The following is a 25,754-nucleotide window of genomic DNA, read 5'->3' as shown; positions in this document are numbered from 1 at the left end:
TTGACTCACAAAGATTTCATTGAAAAATGACCTTCCCATTCCTGACTGTGGTTTGTGAAAATATCCGATCGTGAAACTAAACCACAGTCAGGTTACTGACTACTGTGTACAAAGCTTGTACTTTACGGAATAAATAAAGATTTTATTGAATTGGATTGCCTCACACCACAGCCACTCGCCGATGGGCTTGGGATACAGTTGCTGGGGTTTTTGATAGTGTATTTGTGTTTTCATTTGTTATTCTGCAATAAATCCGAAATGTCTTGGTACTGATACGTTTAGAAAGATAATGGCCGCTGGCTCCACACACGGCCCTCACAAAATACTGAACAAACTTCGTTTTTCAATCTAAAATCAAAACTTTTATTTTATACGACACTTACTAGTGATATGACAGTTATATATCCTATTATTCCATCCAATTGTGAGACACTGTCAATTTGTGAAATGTTTTTAGTAATATAAAAGAAAAGGTAGTTGACGAAGCGTGAGCGTATAGGAGAAACTTTACAGGCGTTGAGACGGCAACACTAGGCCACACGGGCACCGGTCACCTAGTGTTGCCGTCTCAGGCTTCGTCAACTACCTTTCCTTTTATATTACTAAAGACGTTTCACAAATTGATAGTGTCTCACAGTCGGGTGGAATAATAGGATATATAACTGTCAAACTTTGAAAAACGAAGTTTGTTAGTGTTTTGTGAGGTCGCCATGTGTGGAGCCAGCGGCCATTATCTTTTTAAACGTATCAGTACCAAGACATTTTTTCTCGGATTTATTGCAGAATAACGAATGAAAACACAAATACACTATCAAAAAACCCCAGCAACTGTATCCCAAGCCCATCGGCGAGTGCCTGTGCTCAGACAAGTTTCTGACTAAAACATACCTTCACGACTCACGAGCACTTTTAACGGCAATGAAACTTATGAAACTTTAGCGTGGTCCGGTACTCTCAGTGTTTAACGATGTCTGTCTGCATGGGGCCTAGTATCCATTCAGAACCTCACTTTAAATCACAGGGACTTTGGGAAAGTTTAATGGATGAGACCAATGATGGGGGTACCAGTATCCCTGCAACTTTATAATAAAATAACAAGGGTGGCAACAAATTTTCAATCTGACAATGACTTCTCCACTTCAATCGACTGTAATTCCAAAAATTCTCAACCGATTCACATGAAATAAGCTTTAATACAACCTAGAAGACTTTCTGCTTCGAACGAGCCTACAACCACCACTCTCCGACAATTATCTCACAACGAAATCACCTTTTTTTGATGAGAGATAGCCTAGCTCAAAATGGAGGTCTACCGATTCGGCGCTATTGCACTTTCGTACCCCCCTACCAAAAATTTTTATTTCTGTATGTTATTAATCAGGGAGGTCTGTAGAGTCAAAATAAATTACTTTTGACAAAAAAAATAATTTTTTCCAAGTCAAAATTCTGATAATTTGGGGCCGATTTCCTCGATTCAAACCGACGGGTCGGCCATGTTTCCGCACTAATTACCACCTAAAAACATCTGAATAAATATATCTCAATAAATTTAATTGTATTGAATTGATAAAATTTTGTTTTTTTGCGTATAACTTTTCTTCATCAGAACATCTTTAAATAAATAGCTAAGTATGAAAATAATGCAAACATAAGCGTCATTTTCAGAGATGGCTATGTTTAAAAACATGGTTTTTGCAAAGTTTTCATGTCATGACATTTCAGTGGAGGGTTAGAAACTTTGATTGACATTCAATCACAGGGGTTTGGCGATGGGCTTGGATTTTATTTCCGGGTTGTTGATAATCTCGCGAGAATGGCGCTTAATATGAACTGCGAATAAATTCAAAATATCACGGAAATACCTTGTGTTTATATTGTTTATTTATCCGCTATAAAGTTTCGATAAACAATTGGTTGTTAAGAATCATTATCAGACGGTCGTCACGCTTTACTATATAAAATCACAAGGGATGAAACGCCAGGCCTCTGCTGTACTTAAATTTTCAGCCAGAAAGTTGGGACAGTCACGTGACATTCTGATGATGTCATCGCATTTAAAACTTCAACACGAAAAGTTAACATATTCACAGACCGATATCAATTGTCAGATTATGATTCATATGAAATAAATAACTTATAAAGAATAAATTATGATGAAATATATAATTCATAGTCAAAAAATGCATTTGAATGTAAGTTATTCTCAAACATTTTTCGTATCATAGTTTCCATCTTATATGCTTCAGGTTCGCGTTCCCTCAAATAAGAAGCGTTAAGTCACGTGACTGTCCCAACTTTCTGGCTGGCACGACTTGAACTGCGTTTCATCCCTTGTGATTTTATATAGTAAAGCGTGACGACCGTCTGATAATGATCCTTAACGACCAATTGTTTATCAGAACTTTATAGCGGATAAATAAACAATATAAACACAAGGTATTTCCGTGATATTTTGAATTTATTCGCAGTTCATATTTAGCACCATTCTCGCGAGATTATCAACAACCCGGAAATAAAATCCAAGCCCATCGCCAAACCCCTGTGCATTCAATATGGGCATGGCGTTGTTGACGTCGCAAATCGGCGAATTTACACGCGATTTAGGGCCCAAAATAACAAAATTTTAACCTATAAAAAGTAAGTTTTATGGGTCAAAAGATACTGATTTTGAATCCCTAGACCTTCCTGATAATAAATATGCTGAAATAAAAATTTTTGGGAGGGGGGTACGAAAGTGCAATAGCGCCACCGATTCTATGGTGGACAGCAAATGCCAATGGTCGTTTTTTTTAATTCAAACGATGATTTCTATGTGAGATCTTAGAGAAAACCCCAACAAACCATACATTCTTTAAAACTACGCGGTCATACCTGTACGCTTATCTCATTTATTTGTATAATCCACGCGATGGGTGAGCTCACAAGCTCAATATCGAAAATGAGGACGAACACGGCGTTCAACTTGTCATCAACTGGGCGGCCATTAATCACGTGATATCGTAGTAACGGGCTAAATATTTCACGCGCATTGATTGGCTTAGAGATTTCGAAAAACATTACAAAATTTATAAAAAGTTCTGTTAATTAATAAAATATCCGTATTATGAAAATATAGTGCAACATTCGTCTGAGGGGTGGTATTATTAGCAAATATTTCGTTTTTTCAAGTCTACAGACGTAGACTTGTCGCGGTTCTATTAACATAGCCCGAACCTGCACGTCACGTGATAAATGGCCGCCATCGCGATAGTGCGAGGTGACTTTTTCGTATATTTGTTCGATTTTGAGCTTGTGAGCTCACCCATCGCGTTGATTTTACAAATAAATGAGATAAGCGTACAGGTATGACCGCGTAGTTTAAAAAAATGTATGGTTTGTTGGGGTTTTCTCTAAGATCTCACATAGAAATCATCGTTTGAAGTGAAAAAAACGACCATTTTGCTGTCCACCATAGAATCGGTAGACCTCCATTTTGAGCTATCTCTCGTCAAAAAAAGGTGATTTCGTTGTGAGATAATTGTCGGAGAGTGGTGGTTGAAGGCTCGTTCGAAGCAGAAAATCTTCTTGGTTGTATTAAAGCTTATTTCATGTGAATCGGTTGAGAATTTTTGGAATTACAGTCGATTGAAGTTGAGAAGTCATTGTCAGATTGACAATTTGTTGCCACCCTTGTTTTTATATTATACAGGGATAGTGGACCTGGTCATTGATATTGGTTTTATTCATTCACTATCAATTGTGACAAGTCCCTGTGCTTTAAATGTGTCACTTCACGGTAGACTTTCATATGAGTCATTCTGCAGATTTTCCAGAACCTGCCCTGAGAGGCCAGTAGTTTGAATCAATAAAAAATGAAAACCATTCACCAGATTGAGCTGAAACGGTGGCAAGTCAAGGTGACCGGGATATTCGGATTCAAACTAAAGTTTTCGAACATAGAAGGCTACGCTGTATTTTATATTTATTTCAGAAACTAATTAAAACATACAAATACTTTTAAGCAAATTTAGCTAAAACAGTTGCATGTCAAGATGATAGGGAAACAAGTTTCATATGCGGAATGCTCATTACATGTATTTTCGCTAAACTATAAGAAAATAAAATTGGAATTGGCATTTTCCAACAAATTAAGAAATACAAATACTTTTCATAGAAATAAAGAAATTGGATTTTTCTCCGTGGGAACATTTTATCAAAATATATATATATTTCATCAAAAATTGCATCTATAACTTAAATGAAAAAGAAAATTCAATCATTCTCAGGAATAGAATTTTGCTGCTATGTTTGGTAATTAATGATAACGATGATGCAACTTTTTGTAACAAAATTTAATGAAGATATGAAGAAAAGAGATGAAGAAAAGATTGGGAGAGCACGCAATTACTCATTAGGCCTATATCAATACGCCTTCAAAATATTTGTCGAATTTTCAGCCTGATTTTGTCAATATGCGTAGGCCTGTAGCCTAGATTGTAAATGTAGGAAAAGTGTGTTTTATCAAAATGAAAAAAAAAGAGAAAAGAAACTGCAGCAGTTTAACTGGCCTCTCAGGGCAGATGATATCTGCAGAATAAAACGCCTCTCAGGGCAGGTTGATATCATTTCTAATATTTTCGATAATAGTAGATTACGCCGCTCAATAAAGAGATCATTGACAAATTTACAAACTATGTGGGCAATTTTTATATCTCCGTTATTATAAAACATGAGAAATACAAACAATTTTTCTGGAGACAGAGACTGCATCTGAAAATTCGTTGAGTTTGGATATAAGATTCTTGTATAGTACTAAGTTTCGGACATTTTGTTAGAAAGTGTGCAGTTTCAATTGAGTTATTATCATTACATAAGCGGCAATATCTCTCGTCTGGTGGAGTTTTAGGGGAAGTGTATCGACCAGTTTCAATAGCTAGTCGGTGAGCACTTATGCGTAATTTACAGAAATTTCTACGAAGAGATAAGCTTTTTATACATAATAAGTAGTTTTCCATACAAAACTTTTTTCTTTGAAGAGCTTGTATCACCGTAGTTTAGGGAAGCTGTCACTATCATTGATTGAGGAATACCAGCGTTTTTCGTACTGAGATCTCATAGCAGCTTGTAGGGAGGGTAGTATGATGACACTACGGTCGTAGCTTAAAATATCATTCCAATAATGGTTCAGACCAAAACAGCTTAATAGGGACTTAATACAGAGAGACCAATTGTAAGGTGCAGCTTGTTCATTTAGATTGTAACAACAGTATTTGTATGCTTTTAGGACAAGTACATTAGGTTTTAATTCGTACATACGGCACCAGTATTTTATTGGCCTGCTTATCATGTTCAGGGCAATAGGGTACATGCCTAATTCACCACGCACGGCTGCATGGGTAGCTTTTTTGTACATGCCAAGTAAATATTTGGAGAAGCTTGTCAACAGTTTTTCACATAGAAAGTTGTTAACCAGTTGATAGAAGTTGTTATTGTTAATCTTTTGCAGAAGTAGTGGGCACCATATTTCACGACGGTAGCTTACAATAGATAAAATGTGGCTATTGAAGAGTTTGATCCCTATATTGATGTTTTCTCTTACCTTGAGTGATTTGAGTTTAAATAAGGCTCTCTTGGCTAGATCAAGGATTCTAGTACATGCATTTTTGAAGACACCAGAAGCCATAAAGACTATACCGAGATAGCAATAGGACTGAACATTTTCTAGTTGTGTACCATTATAACAGAAGACATAACGGTTAAGAATTTGCCCACTTTTGTTAAAAATAATAATCTTCGTTTTGTCTATGTTTACATGTAAGCCCCACTGGTTACAGTATTATGATAAGCGATCTAGAGCACGCTGTAATCCAGTGTGGGATTTACTCAAAATTGCCAGATCATCGGCGAACATGAGACAACTTATTTCAGTGTCGTCAAGAGAGACAGGGTCGCAGTTGCTGAGACCACATGGCAAGTCGCTAACATAGAGGTTAAATAGGAGAGGACTTAGGGAGCAGCCTTGCTTTACTCCAGTGGAGGAAGTAATAGGAAGACTTAGTTTAGCATTTACTTTTACACAGTATTTTACATCAGAGTACATACTTTGAAGGACATTAAAAAAATTATTACCCACGTCCATTTTCAGTAATTTATACAAAAGCAGATTTTTAGGAACAGTGTCAAAAGCAGTTTTAAAATCAACAAAACAACAGAACAGGTAATTTTTCGACATTTTGTTTACATACTTGTGAATAAGACATTTCAAAGTTAGAATGTGATCAGCAGTTCTACTACCTTTTCTAAAGCCAATTTGGCACTCTGGTAGGAGACCATGATATTCGGAGAAATTGTTTAGTCTATTTTGAGGACACAACAGAAAAGTTTCGACAGGTTACTCCCAACGGCTATACCCCGGTAGTTGGACGGTTTAGTTTTTTCCCCTTTTTTTGAAAACTGGGTTAAGGATACTGCAGCGCCACTGGTCAGGAAAATTCCCAGATGATAGTATAGTGTTGAAGAGTTTACTAAGTACGGGAACAATGAGGTTACCACCTGCCTTCAGCATTTCATTGAGTATTAGATCGAGCCAAGCGGCTTTGTTATTTTTTAGAGATAGAATTGCTCTGGATATCTCGTCTTTACTAACCCAGTAGGCATTTTTACGTTTTCATTACGTCCTTTAATCATCAAAACCTGACGTTGGATTTTGAGTAAGAAATGAAAGTTTTCTCCACGTCATTTAAGACGTCCTTTTCTTTCGTCAAAATTACGTCAATTTCTTGACGTCCTCCATACGGCATCAAAGTGACGTAATCCAGACCTAGGCCAAAAAAAGATGTCTTGTTTCTCATGATTTTGAAATCCCACCCGCATCGGAAAAATCATCGGCAAATTAGCGATAAAAATAAAGTCCGCCCTCCCGCATCATAGCTCGAAAATAAATTTGTTTTTTATAAAAATTAAAATCCGCCCGCCCGCATTGATATAATACGCATATCGTCATCTTTTTATCATTTTATTTCTCTATGAACGTATCGAGAAAAGTTGATCGTATAAATATCATCGGCACCACACTGGTGACTCGAACCCATATCAACGGAAGTAATAGGGGTAATGGGCTTTCAGGCCAAAGGTCGAAGGGTCGAGCTCATTAAAAAACAAAACATTAAAAGTAATTTAAAACTATAATATATTTTCATAACCGTGTGTATTTTATATTATAACTAAATATTTATTCTAAGATATTAATAATTTAAATTTTAAAAGCATATTGTATTAAATCAATTGGTCGCTCCACTTCGCTACCACTCCGCTCCGCGACCAATTGATTTATTTACAATACACAAATTCATATAATCAAATATATTCAAATAATAATAATTATTCTATTATTCAACTGAAATACACACGGTTATGAAAATATATTATAGTTTTAAATTACTTTTAATATTTGTTTTTAATGAACTCGACCATTCAACCTTTAACCTGAAAGCCCATTACCCCTATTACTCTTAAAATATTCATGTAAATGAATAACATTTAAATTGACAGATTATTCAATATAAAAGTATATATTTACAACATTATTTCAATATTCATATTTGTATGAGTTAGATGTTTGAACATTAAAAGTGTTAGTAAAGTATGATTGAAATAATACATGATATAAATCATTGAACTTCTAAAATCAATTTTAATAAAAAATTTAGTATTAAAATGGAAGCAAATAAGTACTACTGTCCAACATGTAATATTAATATAGATAAATCCCAAAAAGCAAGACACAATAAAACTAAAACACATTTAGAGAATAAATTAAAATTAGAATATAAAGATGATATATTAGAAACTAAATTAGATGAATTAAAGAATGAAAAAGAAACATACAAATGTGATACATGTAATCAATCATTCAGTGATAAAAGATATTATAAAGAACATTTAAAATCTAAAAGTCATATTAGAAATAAGAATAATGATATTTTAGGTGAAGATTATTTTGATGAAGATAATGATAAGAAACAGAAGACAATTAAAAGAATAAGAAATAAATTAAACAATAAAAGACCATACATGGAAGATGTAAAAAATTATATTAATTCATTAGATAATAAAAAAGATATAGAGATAACCGAAGCATTTAAAAGTGATATTGGTCCAGCAGCTATTGAGTTTAAATTTCATAAAGGTAAAACATTAGAAGAAAATAAAAAACATTTAGAAAATATGAAAGAAATAATAAAAATAATAACTGATGTTGAATATCCTAAAATAAGTATATCTTCTAAAGTTAAATTCATAAAATCTGAAGATAAACCAATATATAATATAAATTCTCATTCACAACATATTATATCTAAACAACATATAGATGATAAATTAGATAAATGTTATAATGAAGTAAAAACTAAAATAGAAGAGAAATATTTTGAAGGATCTGGTTTAATATTTGATGAAATAATATTTATGACTTTACATGTTTATAACACAAAATATAATAAGTTAACTAAATCGAAACCAATAGATGAAAATAATGTATCATATTATAAAGAACCAGATATTGAAGCAACGAGTTATATTAAACTACCATTTAAAACTAATGCTGTAATAAATGTACAAAATGAAGATGATAAATGTTTTCTATGGGCTATAATAAGTTGTTTACACCCAGTTGAAGATTATAATAAACATACTTATAGATTAACAAATTATAAACCATTTGAAAATAATTATAAGATAGATAAGTATCCTGTTATAATTAAAAACATCCCAAAAATAGAGATAATAATATAAAGATAAATGTATTTGATTTAATCAAATTACCAAATACAAAAGGTAACAACATAAAACATTATACATTAGAACCTTTATATCTATCAAAAGATTATGATTCAAACGATGTTATAGATATACTATATTATGAGAATCATTATATGTGGATTAAAAAATCGATTTATTTTTTAAATCAGAAAATGATCACCATAAAATATATCTTTGTAGAAAATGTTTACATAGATTCAGTAATGAAAGTACATTATTAAATCATAAACAATTATGTGAAAATCATGATTATTGTAAATTAGTTTTACCAAATGAAAAGGATAAAATATTAGAATTCAAAAAATATGATTACAAAAATAAAGTACCATTTGTAATATATGGAGATTTTGAATCATTAAATAAAGAACTAACTGATCAAGATAGAAAAGAAATATATTATAAAAGAAAGAAATTAAATTCTAATGAAAATGATTTTTCAGAAGAACCACCAAAAACAAATACTATTAAAAAGATTCATCAATCAGCTGCAGCTTTCGGGTTATATATAAAATCTGATTATCCAGAACTAATTAAAAGTGAATATTATCATTATAGAAATGAAAATGTTATCAATCATTTTTGTGACTTATTAATTGAATATGAAATAAGATTTAGTAAATTATTGAATACAAATATAGAAATTATAATGACAGAAGAAGATAAAGAAGCATTTGAGTTTGCAGATAAATGTTATTATTGTGAAAAGATATTTAATCATAAAGATAAAAAAGTAAGAGACCATGATCATTTGAATGGAAAGTTTAGAGGCACCGCACATGAGAATTGTAACTTACAAGCTAAGAAAATTAACTTTGTACCAGTTATATTTCATAATCTATCAGGATATGATGCACATTTATTCATCAAACAGTTATGCCATAAAATAGAAGAAATTAATAATGAAATAGAAAGATTAAATTCAAATAGATCAAAAGATAAAATACCAACTTATAAATTTAGAATGTTAGCTAAAACATCTGAGAATTATATATCATTCCAATTTGGTTGCCTAAGATTTATAGATTCATATAGATTTTTAAATAGTTCATTAGATAACTTATCAAAATCATTAGTTGATGATGAATAAAAATATTAAAACAACACTATCCAAATAATGATGATTTTCAATTAGTGAGATATAAAGGAGCAATTCCATATTCATTTTATAAATCACATAATGATTTCAATATAACTGAATTATTGAAAGAACAATTCTATGATGAATTAAAAAATGAATATGTTAAAGATGAAGTATATAATAGAACATTGAATATTTGGAATCATTTCAAAATAGAAAATCATGGGCAATTAGTAGATTTATATTTAAAATCAGATGTATTATTATTAACCGATATATTCGAAAGGTTTAGAGATGTAAACCTAAAATATTTTAACATTGATCCTTGTCATTGTTATTCATCACCAGGTTTAACATGGGATTGTGGATTAAAATTTACAGATATAAAAATGGATTTGTTAACAAATATAGATCAATTACTATTATTTGAAAAATCTATAAGAGGAGGAGTTTCAGGTGTATTAGGTGATAGATATTTCAATGTAAATGATAACCCTGGATATAAGTTATTATATATAGATGCAAATAATTTGTATGGTTGGGCAATGATGGAACCACAACCTTATGGAGTATTTGAAGTAAGTGAAGTTTTACAGAATGAAAATAATGATAAATTTGATTGGAAGAAAATAATTCTAGATATTGCAGATGATTCAGATACTGATTACTTCTTTGTTGTAGATTTAGAATATCCTGAAGATAAAAAATTTAAATCTAGAAATCTAGCTTACTGTCCCGAACATTAAACTGTAACTCATGAAGAATTATCAAATTACCAAAAAAGAATTAAACCCGAAAATCATATTCATACAGAAAAGTTAATGGTAACTCAGGAAGATAAATATAATTATGTAGTACATTATAGAATGTTAACGTTTTATCTAAAACAAGGAATGATTCTAAAAAAAGTACATAGATATATTTCATTCAGCCAATCTAAGTGGTTAGAAAAATATATAGATTTTAACACCAAACAGAGAACTGAAGCTAAAACTGATTTCGAAAAAGATTTCTTCAAGTTAATGAATAATGCATTCTATGGTAAGACTTGTGAAAATATTAGAAATAGAAATGATATGAGTTAGTTAGTAATGGTAAAAGAATTAGACATTTACAATCATATCCTAAGTTCATTGGTAACAGAATATTTGATGAAAATTTAGCTGCAGTTAAGATGAGAAGAACATCAATGAAATTTAATAAACCAATCTATGTTGGCGCTTCAGTTTTTGAATTATCAAAATTACTAATGTATGAATTCTATTATAATATATTACAGCCACTTTTTGGAGAAAAACATATAGAAATATTATATTTTGATACCGACAGTTACATATTAAAGATAAAAACTGATAACATAACAGATGATTTAAAAACATTAAAACATCATTTTGATTTTAGTAACTATCCTAAAGATCATGAATTGTTTAGCAATGATAATAAAAAAGTTCCCGGTAAATTCAAAGATGAATTAGGTGGTGAAGAAATGATTGAATTCATCGGTATTAGATCTAAAATGTATTCATATAAAACTAAAGAACATGAAGCTACAAAGTTAAAAGGAATAACCAAAAGTGTAGTAGAAAAGAATATTCATTTCAAAGATTACATCAATTGTATATTCAATGAAGAAGTTAGAAAACATAAGATGAGATGTTTAAGATCTGAAGATCATGAAATGTTTATTGAAGAAATTGAAAAGATAAGTCTAAACCCATTTGATGATAAAAGATATATTTTAGATGATGGAATTCATACAGTTGCATATGGTTGCAATTTAGATGAATACTTAAAATTTAAAAGAGAAGAAACAAAAGAGAACGAGATAATGAAAAGAATTCTAACGTGTTAATCAAATTTTAATAAAAATATGTTATTAAAATGGAGAGTAAACAAGCGCACAGTGAGAACAACAAATTATTTCTAGATAGAATTAAAGATATCACAAATGTAAAATCTGTAGATTATAAATTCAAAAAATTAACAGAATTAACAATCCATAAGAAATATCTAATTACAGATATTGTTACAGTTACTAATAACTATGGAGATAAATTAGTTATACACTTAGAATATGAAGGATTAAAAGGAAATACGTATAAATTCAGAACATATTTACCGGATAGATTTCATAGATTATCAAGTGAAGACTTAGAAGAATTATGTTCTGGTGATTTCTATTTCGTATACAAAGGTAAGAATGAAAAAGGGCACCATGAAATAGATTTCGAATAAGTAAATATGTAAAATAAATGGTAGAATTAAAAGAATACAGAATATTTGTTGATTCAAGAAAACTTACAAATTATAAATCTCATAATTTACTAGTTCAATTAGATAGAGAATTCAAGAATTGTGTAGATTTAAAATTAGTTAATATAAGTTTATGTAATTATTTTTATAATATATCGGATAAAACTTTTGAACATAGAGGGTTTATGATTTATATGAGAAATAAAGATAAATGGTTTCATATATTTTTAAAACCAGGATTATATAATTTAGAATCATTGGCACAGGAAATTAATAGAAGAGCTCGGTTGAAAATCGGGGGCACTTCTGTATTTGAAATTAAATTTAATAAAATTGAAAGTACTAATAAAATTAGAATAAAGATATCTAATGAACAACATAAATTTATTGTAAACAAACCACTGGCTAAAATGTTAGGAATTAAACCGCTTACAGTTACTGGAAACGCAGAAGGCAGCTCAAGTATAATACCTTTTACACACTTTTATATTTATTGCAATTTAATCGAGCCTACAAAAACTTTCGAAGCAACTAAAGAAACAATTTGTAGTTTTAGTATACTAAATATTTTACCGCTAAAAAATGTTAAACAATTTGGAACTCAAATAAATTATAATTTAACTGAATGTGATTTCAAACCTTGTATTCCACATTTCAATAATTTTAAATTAGAAATAAGAAATCATAATGGTTATTTAATTGATTTGAATAACTTTCCTGTGATATATGAATTAGTTATAAGATGTAAAGAGTAATTTTTTCACTATATAAATGAATATAACTGTTGGGCCGAGTATATGTTTCGGGTTTGATTTTAAACATGAGAAAGAAATGAAATTTAACGTTAATGATGTAATTACACATATTAAAAATATTGCATTTTCTAATGAAACAACATTTGAGTATGAAACAACAATAGATAAAGAAACTTTTAATGTAGAAAAGATTACTAATTTAATTAGAGAATCTTTAAGATTTTATGAATAAGATGAAGATTTTATCATCGATGATATTAAAAACATAATAATTGAAATATATACAAATGAAACTAGTAATGAAATAAATGTTGAATTAATCATAAATAAGTTAACTAAATATTTTGAAGATAAGATAGAAAAAGTATTTAAAATGGGAAGTGTTAATGTTGATAGATTTGATATAAATGATATTTTAAAATTAACGTTAGCAGTTACTTTATCTAATTTAACTATTGATTATTTGGAAAAACAAAAATATATTCCTCCCATATAAATGCGTAATTATTTTGCTAAATAAATGGCTTCTGCAATTATAACTACTATAGGATCGGCAATTGTTAACGCTTAAGCATTTACTGGTGGTGGTTATTTATTCAAGCATATTGATAGAAATGGTTCATTAACAGAACAAAAAAGACATAACTTAGCATTAGAGAAATATAATAAAGCAGCAGAAGAATATAGAGAAAAGAGGCAAAACTATATGGATTATATTAACAAGGAATTATATGATCAGAAGATTTCACATAGAGATTTTCAATCAGTTGATGATGCAATGAGTTTATATAACGCGGTAACCAATAAAGAAAAATTACATCTATACAAACCTAAATTATCAGATTATTATACCCCGAGTAAAGAACAACAGAAATATGAAATAATATGGATTTTAGGCGGAACTGTTATTGTATAGGCCCTAATCTATTTATTATGTCTAATGATTTAGTATTAAAGATGGGAAATATAATTGGTTATAATAATCTAATTAAAACTGCAACAATAAATAATTCATTTGGATTAAATGATATAAATAAAAAGATTATTACCGCTCCAAAATTAATGGAAGGTGAAAAAAATAAAAAACACATTCAATCAACTGAAACTAAAACTAATAATATTAAATTAAATAATGATTCTAAAATAAAAGATTACAATACATCAGAAAATATTAGAACTGATAATATTCAACATGATATAATTAAACTAAATGATGATAATAAATCCCATGAAAATGCTAAATTAGCTTTAACTTGTATAGGAATTGTAATCGGAGGAATATTATATTTTAAATTTTAATTTTTTATTATGTAAATGGCAGAAGGTGGAGAAGATTATGAAATGGGAGAAATGGGAAATAATAATGAAGGATATATTGATGATGATTATAATGATGCAGAAACTAATATTGATGATGGTAATGAATCAGCATATAATTCTAATTTAGCAGATAGTGGTTCTAAAGCCCCATCAACAGATGAATTTGATAGAAGAACTAGATCGAGAATACCTCCTGAAAATTTAATTCCAGGTTTAGAAAGAGAAAATTTTGAAAATTATGAATTTATGTATGATTTTCAACGTGTATTTAAAAGATCTGGATATAATATAAATGAGAGATTTATGGTTAACTAAAGAAAATAGAAATAATATGATATTTCAAGGCATCCAATCAGAAAACCAAAATAAATTAAGATCAGAAGCTAATAGCGCAATATTAACTAATGCTGTAGATAATTGATAAAAGTATATATGGAATCAAATATAAAATTCCATTAGACTTTGAATTGATAAATAACAATGCACCTTTATATAAATACGCAATTCAAGAAGACGTTATATTCGAAATAACATTTGCTCCTGTTAATGAAATTGTAATATCTAGCGTTAATAAAGATATGAGTTATAAATTATCGAATATATGTTTAGAATATGATACAGTAACTGATGGAAATATTTCAAGTATAATTCAAACTAAATACAATCAAGGATTTTCATTATTATATGATTATATTGATAAATTTAAAACCGTATAAATTATAAACCGTAACTATTAATGCAAATGATGAAATTATTAATGAGAATATTAACTTCCCAAGAAGATCTATTAAAGGTATATTAATATTTTTTAATAATAATAATAATAAGAAGAAACATGCGAATCTCAATAGGGTTTTCTGTGATGTAACAGAAAACCCTAAATATTATAGAAACTAATTTATATATCTATGTACTAGACGTACGTAAGAATCCAAGATTCTTGCTAAGAAAGTAAGAAAGTAAGAATTCTTAGATTCTTACGTACGTCTAGTACATAGATATATAAATTATTAAATGAATTATATAAAAATGAATAAATTATATGTTTTCTCTTATTAAAAATAAAAATAGATTATATTATAACTATTTCTATACTTAGATTAATAATTTTATGTTTTTAATTTTTATGAAAACTATTATATATATCTATGTACTAGACGTAGTAGTAAGAAAGTGAGATTTCTTGGATTCTTACCAAGATTCTTACCAAGATTCTTACGTACGTCTAGTACATAGATATATAAATTAGTTTTATAATAATTATTATAATTTTGTTTCTAATACATTTATAAAATCATCTCTTTTTATATCTAATTCATCTAAAGTATTAGGTATATTTAGTAATTTTAGTCGAGCCATCTTTGAATGATAATTAGTAGGTATATTAGCTTTTTCTCTTAATTTTTCTAAGTATTCATCAAAATAATCATAATCAAAATCAAAATGATTTCTAAAATTATTTATCAGATAACTTAAATCTATTTTTCTAAAATATAATAATTTATACATTTGTTCAGGATTATCTTCTGCATAAGCTAATAATTTATCAAATAACAACTTATAGAATATATAATATTGGTTAGTTTTAGGATTAAAATATTTGATATATTTCTTTGGGTTATTTAACAATGGTATCATACTCACCATTTTATAAACATTAATTAGATGTAATTTTGATTTATAATGAGTATTTTCATATACAGGTTCAATTTTCTTATTACAATATTGACACGTTTTATTTCTTTCTATTTCTTCTAATTTCTGTTCATGTTCTTCTAACTCCCTTTCATTTTCCACATGCGCTTGAGATTTTTTATGTTTAGAAAAATTACTTTTAGAAATATCTAAATTACAAATGTAACAATGTTTTTTAGAATCATCAATTATTTCATTATCTGTTATATCATTATCATTAGTTTCAATTGGGTTAACATTATTTATTACATTATCTGTTATATTATCTACGGTATCACTTGTTTCAATTGTATTAACATTATCTTTTATATTACTAACTGATATATTATTATCATTATTATTCTTTTCTTTTTCTATATGTTTCTTTGATTTCTTTTCTGTAATGCCCAATTTTTATATGATATATATTTCTTACATACATCACAATATTTTGGATTATAATAATCTTTTTTTGATTCAATATCATATGTAGAGGGTATATTATAAGATGTAGATGCTGTTACATCTTCTATTTTAGTTTCAATATTATTACCATCTTCTATTTTATATTCAATATCATCTTCTATTTTATATTCAATATCATTCTTATCTTCTATTTTAGTTTCAATATAATTTTCTATTTTAGTTTCAATATTCTTATCTATTTTACTTATTCTATATTTGAATTGAATGAAGTAATCTCCATATATCTATATTCCACCTTCCATTTAATATAAGATTTTTTATTAAAGTTAATATTCTAATACATAACACTATTTAATTGAGAATTTACAATATTTAATTGCGCGTCAGATATAATATAAATGTGCATTTTGAAATTTAAGCTTCCTTTATTCTTTGTCATGAATAATTGTATTCCATCTTTAGTGTTTTGTAATTTTTTTCCAGAACCATGTAATGAATTATCCTCTGTTGTTCTAAAATCTAACCATAATGCATATTTATTACCGGTATAATAATCAATTTGATTAATATTACAATTTTCAGATGTTTTTACTTTTTCATTCATAAAATGTTTTCTAATTTCTGGCCATTGATCTATCATTCTCATTCCTTGACAAAATATTTCATTTGCTATTCCTTCGATAGTTATTTCTACTTTTGTTATTTCAGGATTATAATAATTATCAACATTTATTGCGCCATTAATATATGTTGCAATGGTAAAAAATATTAAGATACCTTTAATAGATCTTCTTGGGAAGTTAATATTCTCATTAATAATTTCATCACCTGCATTAATAGTTACAGTTTTAAATTTATCAATATAATCATATAATAATGAAAATCCTTGATTGTATTGAGTTTGAATTGTGTTAGCAATATTTTCATCAGTTACTGTATCATATTCTAAGCATATATTCGATAATTTATAACCCATATCTTTATTAACGCTAGATAGCACAATTTCATTTACAGGAGCAAATGTTATTTCGAATATAACATCTTCTTGAATTGCGTATTTATATAAAGGCGCATTATTATTTATCAATTCAAAGTCTAATGGAATTTTATATTTGCTTCCATATATACTTTTTATCAATTTATCTATAGCATTAGTTAATATTGCATTGTGTTTCTGATCTTAATTTATTCTTGTTTTCTGATTGTATGCCTCGAAATATCTTATTATTACTATTTTCTTTTGTTAACCATAAATCTTTATAATGCATAAATAAATTATAATCATCTAATGAGAAAACTGTTTCCGGACCAATCTTTATTGTTAATTTTTTAATCAAATATCTTCCAACATTATCAACAACATAATTATTATTATTACCGGTTACTTTTATATCGGCTGATAAATAAATACTATTTGGAACATAAAAAGTATTTTGTGTTAATCGAGGAATTCTAACATATAAAGTTTCATCGGGATTAATATTTGAAGGGTTATGAGTAATTATATGATGCGATCTTTCTGCTTTAATAGCATTAGATATTCTATGATTCTTAGAAGGATTGATATAACTCCCACTCATTTATTTAACAAAAAAATTAATTATTTATTTTTTATCATGTTTACTAACCCAAAAATAATTGCACTTACAACTGTAATTAAAAATAAAATAATATGTTCAGCAGCAAAGTTAATAATGTTTCCTGCAGATTTCAATGGAAAACCAACAATTGATGCAATAATTCCTGGTAAAGCTGCAGCAGATTTTTTAGATAGTTCCCATAAATATTTTGCTAATTTCTTTAAACCATCTTTAACTTTATCTTGTATAGAATTATTATCATTCGGGGGTTTATCCGGTTTATTGGGAGTAGGAGTAGATTTCAAAGCATTTGATATTGCTAAACCAATTGTTGTAAATAACATAGTTACAGCTGTTAGAATTGAAAGAATTGTTATACCTTCTAATTTAAATAATAATTTTATTCTATCTTTCAATGATATTTCAGAATTTGGTTTTATCAACCAACTTTTACTTTTCCATTTCTGGATCAACATCAGTAGGATTTGGATTTGGATTTTTAAATGGTGAATATTTGTTTATATCAATATTAGGAATCGATTCTTCTTCATTTATTCTATCGAGTGCATTCCATATAATTCTGAGAAATTCTCTACCACCTTTTGAACCTTCAATTGTAGATAATGCTAGCATTCCAGGTTCAAACATATTTTCATGTCCCGTTCTAGATAATTGAATTGTTACAGTATTCCTTTTTAATTCAAGATTATAATACCATGAATTATTTTTAAATTCTAAATTATTCATGAAAAATGGGTCATCTTCTAAAATTTGCATTACAACACCTTCTGAATCAATTTCATCTATTACAACTTTTGGTAATAATTCGTTAACAATTGTATCTGTTACTCTAGATTTCATTCTATATTATTCCATGGGTTTATCAGGATATTCTTCTTGTTGTTTTTCTAATAGTTTCATAAATTCTTTTCTTTCTGTTCTAGTTGAAATTCTACCACTTTCAGGAGCTTCTAAATATTTATTTAATTTTTCACGTACTTCGGAATTAATTCCATCATAATCATCATCATAATCATCATCTTCACCTAAATTAGTATTATATGCTGGTCCATCATCATTATCAATATTAGTTTCATTAAAATCAGGTTGTGGTTCATCACTTATACCGGGTTCATCAAAAGTATCCATTGGAATATCTTCTTCCATTTATATAATAAAAAATTAAAATTTAAAATATTATATTCCTCCTATAACAATTCCTATACAAGTTAAAGCTAATTTAGCATTTTCATGGGATTTATTATCATTATCAGTTTTAATTATATCATGTTGAATAATTATCAGTTTTTATATCACCGTGTGGGTGCCGTACGGCACCATTTTCTGATGTATTGTAATCATTTATTTTAGAATCATAATTTAATTTAATATTCTTAGTTTTAATTTCTGTTGATTAAATGTTTTTTATTTTTTTCACCTTCCATTAATTTTGGGGCAGTGATAATCTTTTTATTTATATCATTTAATCCAAATGAATTATTTATTGTTGCAGTTTTAATTAAATTATTATTACCAATTATGTTTCCCATCTTTGATACTAAATAATTAGAAATAATTAATAGATTAGGACCTATACAATAATTTAATCTAATATGTGATTTATCTAAATAATTTTGATATCTTACAATGTTTTCTGGAATCAATCTATTTTTATCATTATGAATTGAATCTTCAAATAATACTTTGAATTGTTACTGCGCATCGAATGAAGTGTTATCATTTCCAATTATTGGTGATCTTGTTTCAACTTGCGCACCTAAAATAAAAATTAAATAAGTTCTAATTGATTGATTTATTCTTTGTATACCAGCTTTAGTGAAACCTTCACTATTTTCTAAAATGAAATAAACCCAACCATTATTATTTTGTTGTATATTATTATTATATTTTGGTAATTCATTCCAATTTAGTGTTCTTATATCTGAATTTGTCATTATTTTTCCAAATTCTTTAGTATATAATATTCCTAATCCACCCATTGTTCCAATTTTTGCTCTAAAATCTTTATTTGAATAAATATTAAATTCATTACATATTTTATAAAACTTAGAAAAATTAATATTATTATTCAATTCTTTAAAATATTTTGAACCTGGTAAAGGACATTCCAATTCATCTAATATTAATTTTATTTTAAAATATGTATGAAATCTAAAAAGTGATAACATCAATGGTAAACTTGGTTTGTTTAAATGATCATTCCAACTAATTCCACATCCTGTTGTTGCACAATAAATAGCAAAATTTAATTGGTTCTGCCAATACTTCATATTAGATTTTAATAACCATTGTTTTGCCTCATTTAAATGTTTAAAATTAATTGTATACACATGATATATATTTTCCATCTTAACATTAAAATAAGTAGTTTCAGTAACATAAATATATAAATCAATTAAGGAATTTAAAACTTCATTTCTATATGTAATATCTTTATTAAAATCTATTGCAAGAATATTATATTTAATTGATTTATTATATTGGAAAGCTTTTGGAAAACTATCTACCATTTATATAATAAAATAAATTAATAATTTATTAATTCTTTTAATAATTTATCTTGTTCTTCAACTGTTATATGGCCATTTAAACTTATTATATAATCTAGTCTATTCTTTAATTTATTAATTTCTTTTATATTAGTTTTAATTTTTTCTTTATTACTTTTTATATTTGATTTTGAACTTATACCAGTTAAAACACTTGATGATAATCCTAACACACCAATTGATATAGCTAAAGGTGTTAATGGACTGAATATTGCTAGAAATGTTATTACAGAACTAATTTTAACCGAACCACTGATAATAAAAAAATATATAATTTTAGATTTTAAATATTTTTTCTTTTTAACTTTTAATTCATTTTCAAATTCTAATATTTGTTTTTCGAAATATATTTTTAATTTAGTTTTATTTATATCATGAGGAATAATATCAATATTATCATCCATTTATTTAAAACAATTACTACATGTAATTAGTAAATCTATACGCTACAAATATAACAATAACTGTTCCGCCTAAAATCCATATTATTTCATATTTTTGTTGTTCTTTACTTGGGGTATAATAATCTGATAATTTAGGTTTGCATAGATGTAATTTTTCTTTTTTGGTTACCGCGTTATATAAACTCATTGCATCATCAACTGATTGAAAATCTCTATGTGAAATCTTCTGATCATATAATTCTTTGTTAATATAATCCATATAGTTTTGTCTCTTTTCTCTATATTCTTCTGCTGCTTTATTGTATTTTTCTAATGCTAAGTTATGTCTTTTTTGTTCTGTTAATGATCCATTTTTATCAATATGCTTAGATAAATAACCGCCACCAGTAAATGCTAAAGCGTTAACAATTGCCGATCCTATAATAGTTACAACTGCAGAAGCCATTTATTTAGTAAAATAATTACGCATTTATATGGGAGGAATATATTTTTGTTTTTCCAAATAATCAATAGTTAAATTAGATTAAGTAACTGCTAATGTTAATTTTAAAATCATTTATATCAAATCTATCAACATTAACACTTCCCATTTTAAATACTTTTTTTAATACCATTGAATAACCAACAGTTCCAACTGATAGTAATGCTCCATTATATAATCCAGTTATTATCCACTTATTATCACTCATTTATTTATCAAAAAATTACCATCTTCAAAATATTTAGTTATCTTAGTGATGATTAATTCAACATTTATTTCATTACTAGTTTCATTTGTATATATTTCAATTATTATTTTTTTAATATCATCGATGATAAAATCTTCATCTAATTCATAAAATCTTAAAGATTCTCTAATTAAATTAGTAATCTTTTCTACATTTAAAGTTTCTTTATCTATTGTTTTTTCATACTCAAATGTTGTTTCATTTGAAAATGCAATATTTTTAATATGTATAATTACATAAGTAATGTTAAATTTAATTTCTTTCTCACGTTTAAAATCAAACCCAAAACATATACTCGGTCCAACAGTTATATTCATTTATATAGTGAAAAAATTACTCTCTACATCTTATAACGAATTCATAAATTACAGGAAAGTTATTCAAATCAATTAAATATCCATTGTGATTTCTTATTTCTAATTTAAAATTATTAAATTTAGGAATACAAGGTTTAAAATCACATTCAGCTAAATTATAATTTATTTGCGTTCCAAATTGTTTAATATTTTTTAATGGTAAAATATTTAATATGCTAGAATTACAAATTGTATCTTTAGTTGCTTCAAATGTTTTTGTAGGATCAATTAAATTGCAATAAATATAAAAGTGTGTAAAAATCATTAAATTTGAAATACCATCTACGTTTCCTGTAACAGTATCTGGTACAATTCTTAACAGTTTAGCTATAGGTTTTTTTACCATAAATGCATGTTGACTTTCATCATATACCTTTATTTTAATTTTATTTGTGCTATCACTTTTTATAAATCTAATAAAAAATTTATCTACACTTCTAATTTTCAACCGTGCTCTTCTATTAATTTCTTGAGCTAATGTTTCTAAATTATATAAATCTGGTTTTAAAATTAGGTGAAACCATTTATTTACATTTCTAATATGAATTAAAAAAGTATTATCTTCAATAGTTTTATTCGTTATATTATAAAAAGAATACTTTTATTTACTAATTTTGAATCTACACAATTCTTGAATTCTCTATCTAATTGTACTAGTAAATTATGTGATTTATAATTTGTAAGTCTTCTTGAATCAACAAATATTCTGTATTCTTTTAATTCCGTCATTTATTAGGGTTTTCTGTTTCTTCACAGAAAACCCTATTGAAATTCGCGTGATTATTATTATTTTTTTCCCTTTTCCACACAGTTTTTGTTAAAAGTGTAAAGGCTTCCTTACCTTACCGCTGTCGCCGATACAATCCGCATGATATCCTTCAGCCCACTTCAATCTCCAGATACTGCATGGGAATGTTGATAAATCCACGTTATAAAGGCACTGTCGAGCCGTAAACATCGGAAATTTGGCTCCGTTCAATTAGTAGCCATGTTGTGTTTTCTTTCAGAAATTTCTCTCTTCTTTTCGAGGAAGAGCTATCGAATAATTCCCTCTCTTCTCCACAATCAATTTCAAAGTCAATTTTATGAATTTATTGCTCAGCGGGTCCGAGTCCAAGAGTTTACGAGTCCGGCGTTCGCGTGTCTGACAGGTTTACGCGAATTTGTTTGTTACCTCTTTAATATTTTTGATTTCTTGTTATTCCGGTTATTTCATTTAAGTATATTGCTGATCAGTTCATGTAACCAAAAGCGTCAATAAACAGATTTTTGAATTGATCAAGTTTAAATCAAGGTCGTTGAGTCGCGGAGGGCTACTAGAATTAGGAATTACGTTCGACTCAGAGAGAAAACAAACGACAGAAAAGTATCAGGTGATTATCGATAGCCTACTACGGTACACACAGTTGACAAACAGTGTTAGGCTTGTGCCGGTTGGTGCGTACTGGGAATAAATATACTGGTTGGTCAGTTGGTTCGGTTGTGAAGTATGGAAGCTAAGCTGGCAAGAAAGCCTACCTACCGGTATTTATTTGTCTATATATAGGCCTATTATATAGGACCCAATAGCATTTTAAGTACATAGTTGTTACCCGTACGTGACTGTACGTGAGTTCCCTACTAACGCCGTACGTGAGTTCCTAGTAGCCAATACCATTTTAAGTATATACGAAGTTGTTACCCGTACGTGACTGTACGGTGATATCCACAGGTTAACCGTTCGTGAGTTCCCTAAAAACGCCGTACGTGAGTACGCGCATGCGTGAAAGAATAGAGTTTGGGTTAGGTGAGGCTAGGCTATTTGTAAATCAAATTTCATCCACCCTGCGGTTACGTTCTGTGGCACAGCATGGTAAATCACCGGACTTCAACTGGATTTTTTTTTTCGTTTGGTTTCGAATCCCAATATTGCAAGTCTGAGCGTCAACAGTAATAGGGATAATAGGCTTTCATACCAAAGGTCGAAAGGTCGAGCTCGTAAAAAAATGGAAATAACAATAATTTACAGTTGAATTAGTCGCGCACACTCCTAATTCAACTGTAAATTATTATTATTTTCATTTTTTTACTCACTCGCCCCTTCAACCTTTGATATGAAAGCCTATTATCCCTATTACTCTTAAAATATTCATATATATGAATAAAATATAAATGAATAACATATATAAGTAACGAGTAATTAACGAGCTCTTACAGAATAGATATAAAAGTATATATTTACAACATTATTTCAATATTCATATTTGTGTGAGTTAGTTAAACATTAAAAGTGTTAGTAAAGTGTGATTGAAATAATGCATAGCTGTTTATACTAGAACATGATTCTATTTGAGCCTATATACATTTCATGTAATGAACGATTGAATAAATCTATAAATTCACAGCTGTCACAGCTGTTACTATGACGCCGAGACATATGAATCATTATTGCAAACGTGTAGAGAACACTCTAGAACCGGAACCAGATGACGTGGCAAGAAATGAACAGGCGCTGTAACATTGTGCTCAGGATATTCTATCTCTCGAAACGAAATTAGGAGTTTATAGTTTACAATTATAAATCTAAATGTAAGTACTGTTTTTTGTAGTTATTAGGGCTATTAAATATGAAACCTTCAGATATATTTAAGTGTATTTAGTATATCTTTTAGATAGCTAGAGTTACCGCTAATATCTTTTAGATTAATAAAACGTCATACGCATCAAGAAGCGATAGAGAAACTCAAGATACTCTTTCTGACTGAGGAATCAACAGCAATGGATATCAAACCAATAGAATCACCAAAAGATCGACGAAGAAACTATATAAGAATTTCAAAAACATTAAGACTCCAATGATTAAGTTTAACATTTGTTGATGTAGTTAAATATTGACCAGCAATTGAAAAAATGTTTGTAATTATAAATTGTATTTATAGAAATCAAATGATGTATTGGAAGAAACGGCCGAACAACTTGTATAATGTATTGTGTAAATCTGATTGGTGAATTTTAATGTTCAGTCGTTTCTATTCAGAATGAATATATAATTAGGATTAGCGCATGCGCATTGATCAAAAACGCTCCTATAAGAGCGGTTTTGCCTAGTGCACATGCGTTTGAATTTTATATGTTCAGTTGTTTCTATTTTACAGAATGAATATATTATTATGATTAACGCATGCGCATTAAGCAAAAACGTTCCTATAAGAGCAGTTTTGCCTAATGCGAACACGTTTTGATATTTTATGTCGGTCGTTTCTATTTTACAGAATTTACAGAATGAATATATAATTATGATTAACGCATGCGCATTAAGCAAAAACGCTCCTGTATGCCCGCATGTGACGCGGGTATTGTAACTGGTATGATTTAGATATCAAGGAATCGAAACTGACTTATCAAAAGCAGCGAGGAATGAAAAAGGATGACGTTGGTCGAAGAAATGGAAGAGGATTCTAAAATATTAACCAATTTAGTAAAAAAATACGTATAATAAATGGAACCAGAACAACCACAAACTATCAATATTACAAATAACACTGGTGTTATAAATATATACTACAAGAAGTGTTCTAAATGTGAATTAGATAAATTAGCTTTAACAGAATTTAGTAAGCGTAAGATTAGCAAAGATGGTTTTCAATATTGCTGAAAAAAAATTGTTTTAAACTATATACCAAACAATACCGAGAAGATAATATAGAACACTATAATTATTATATGGCAGAATATATGAGAGAAAGATATCAAACAGATCTTAATTTTAGATTGAAACAATGCTTAAGATCTAGATTAACACAATTATTCAACAAAGAAACACATTCAGAAA

The 25,754-nt window shown here is 28.2% G+C and overlaps 1 protein-coding gene across 7 annotated transcripts in view; it reads right to left on the bottom strand.

Annotated features, from left to right (window-relative positions):
- Positions 1-2,997, bottom strand: part of LOC141908312 (uncharacterized) — a 73,320-nt gene extending 70,323 nt beyond the window's left edge. For 3 of the 7 annotated variants that reach the window (XR_012619598.1, XM_074798304.1, XM_074798305.1), the window contains exons 1-2: positions 2,872-2,985; positions 889-1,079 (exon numbers count right to left, since the gene is read on the bottom strand). The gene's annotated coding sequence lies outside the window, so the exon portion shown is untranslated. Of the gene's footprint in view, positions 1-888; positions 1,080-2,871 lie in introns of all 7 variants that reach the window. The other 4 variants (XR_012619601.1, XR_012619600.1, XR_012619599.1 and 1 more) reach the window with 3 other exon arrangements.
- Between the last annotated feature and the right edge of the window lie 22,757 nt (positions 2,998-25,754).

Source organism: Tubulanus polymorphus, chromosome 7 (genome assembly GCF_964204645.1).
Source record: "Tubulanus polymorphus chromosome 7, tnTubPoly1.2, whole genome shotgun sequence".
In the NCBI taxonomy this organism is placed as follows: Eukaryota; Metazoa; Nemertea; class Palaeonemertea; order Tubulaniformes; family Tubulanidae; genus Tubulanus; species Tubulanus polymorphus.
The sequence above is the reverse complement of the archived record's forward strand: the minus strand, read 5'-3'. Positions and strand labels throughout refer to the sequence as shown.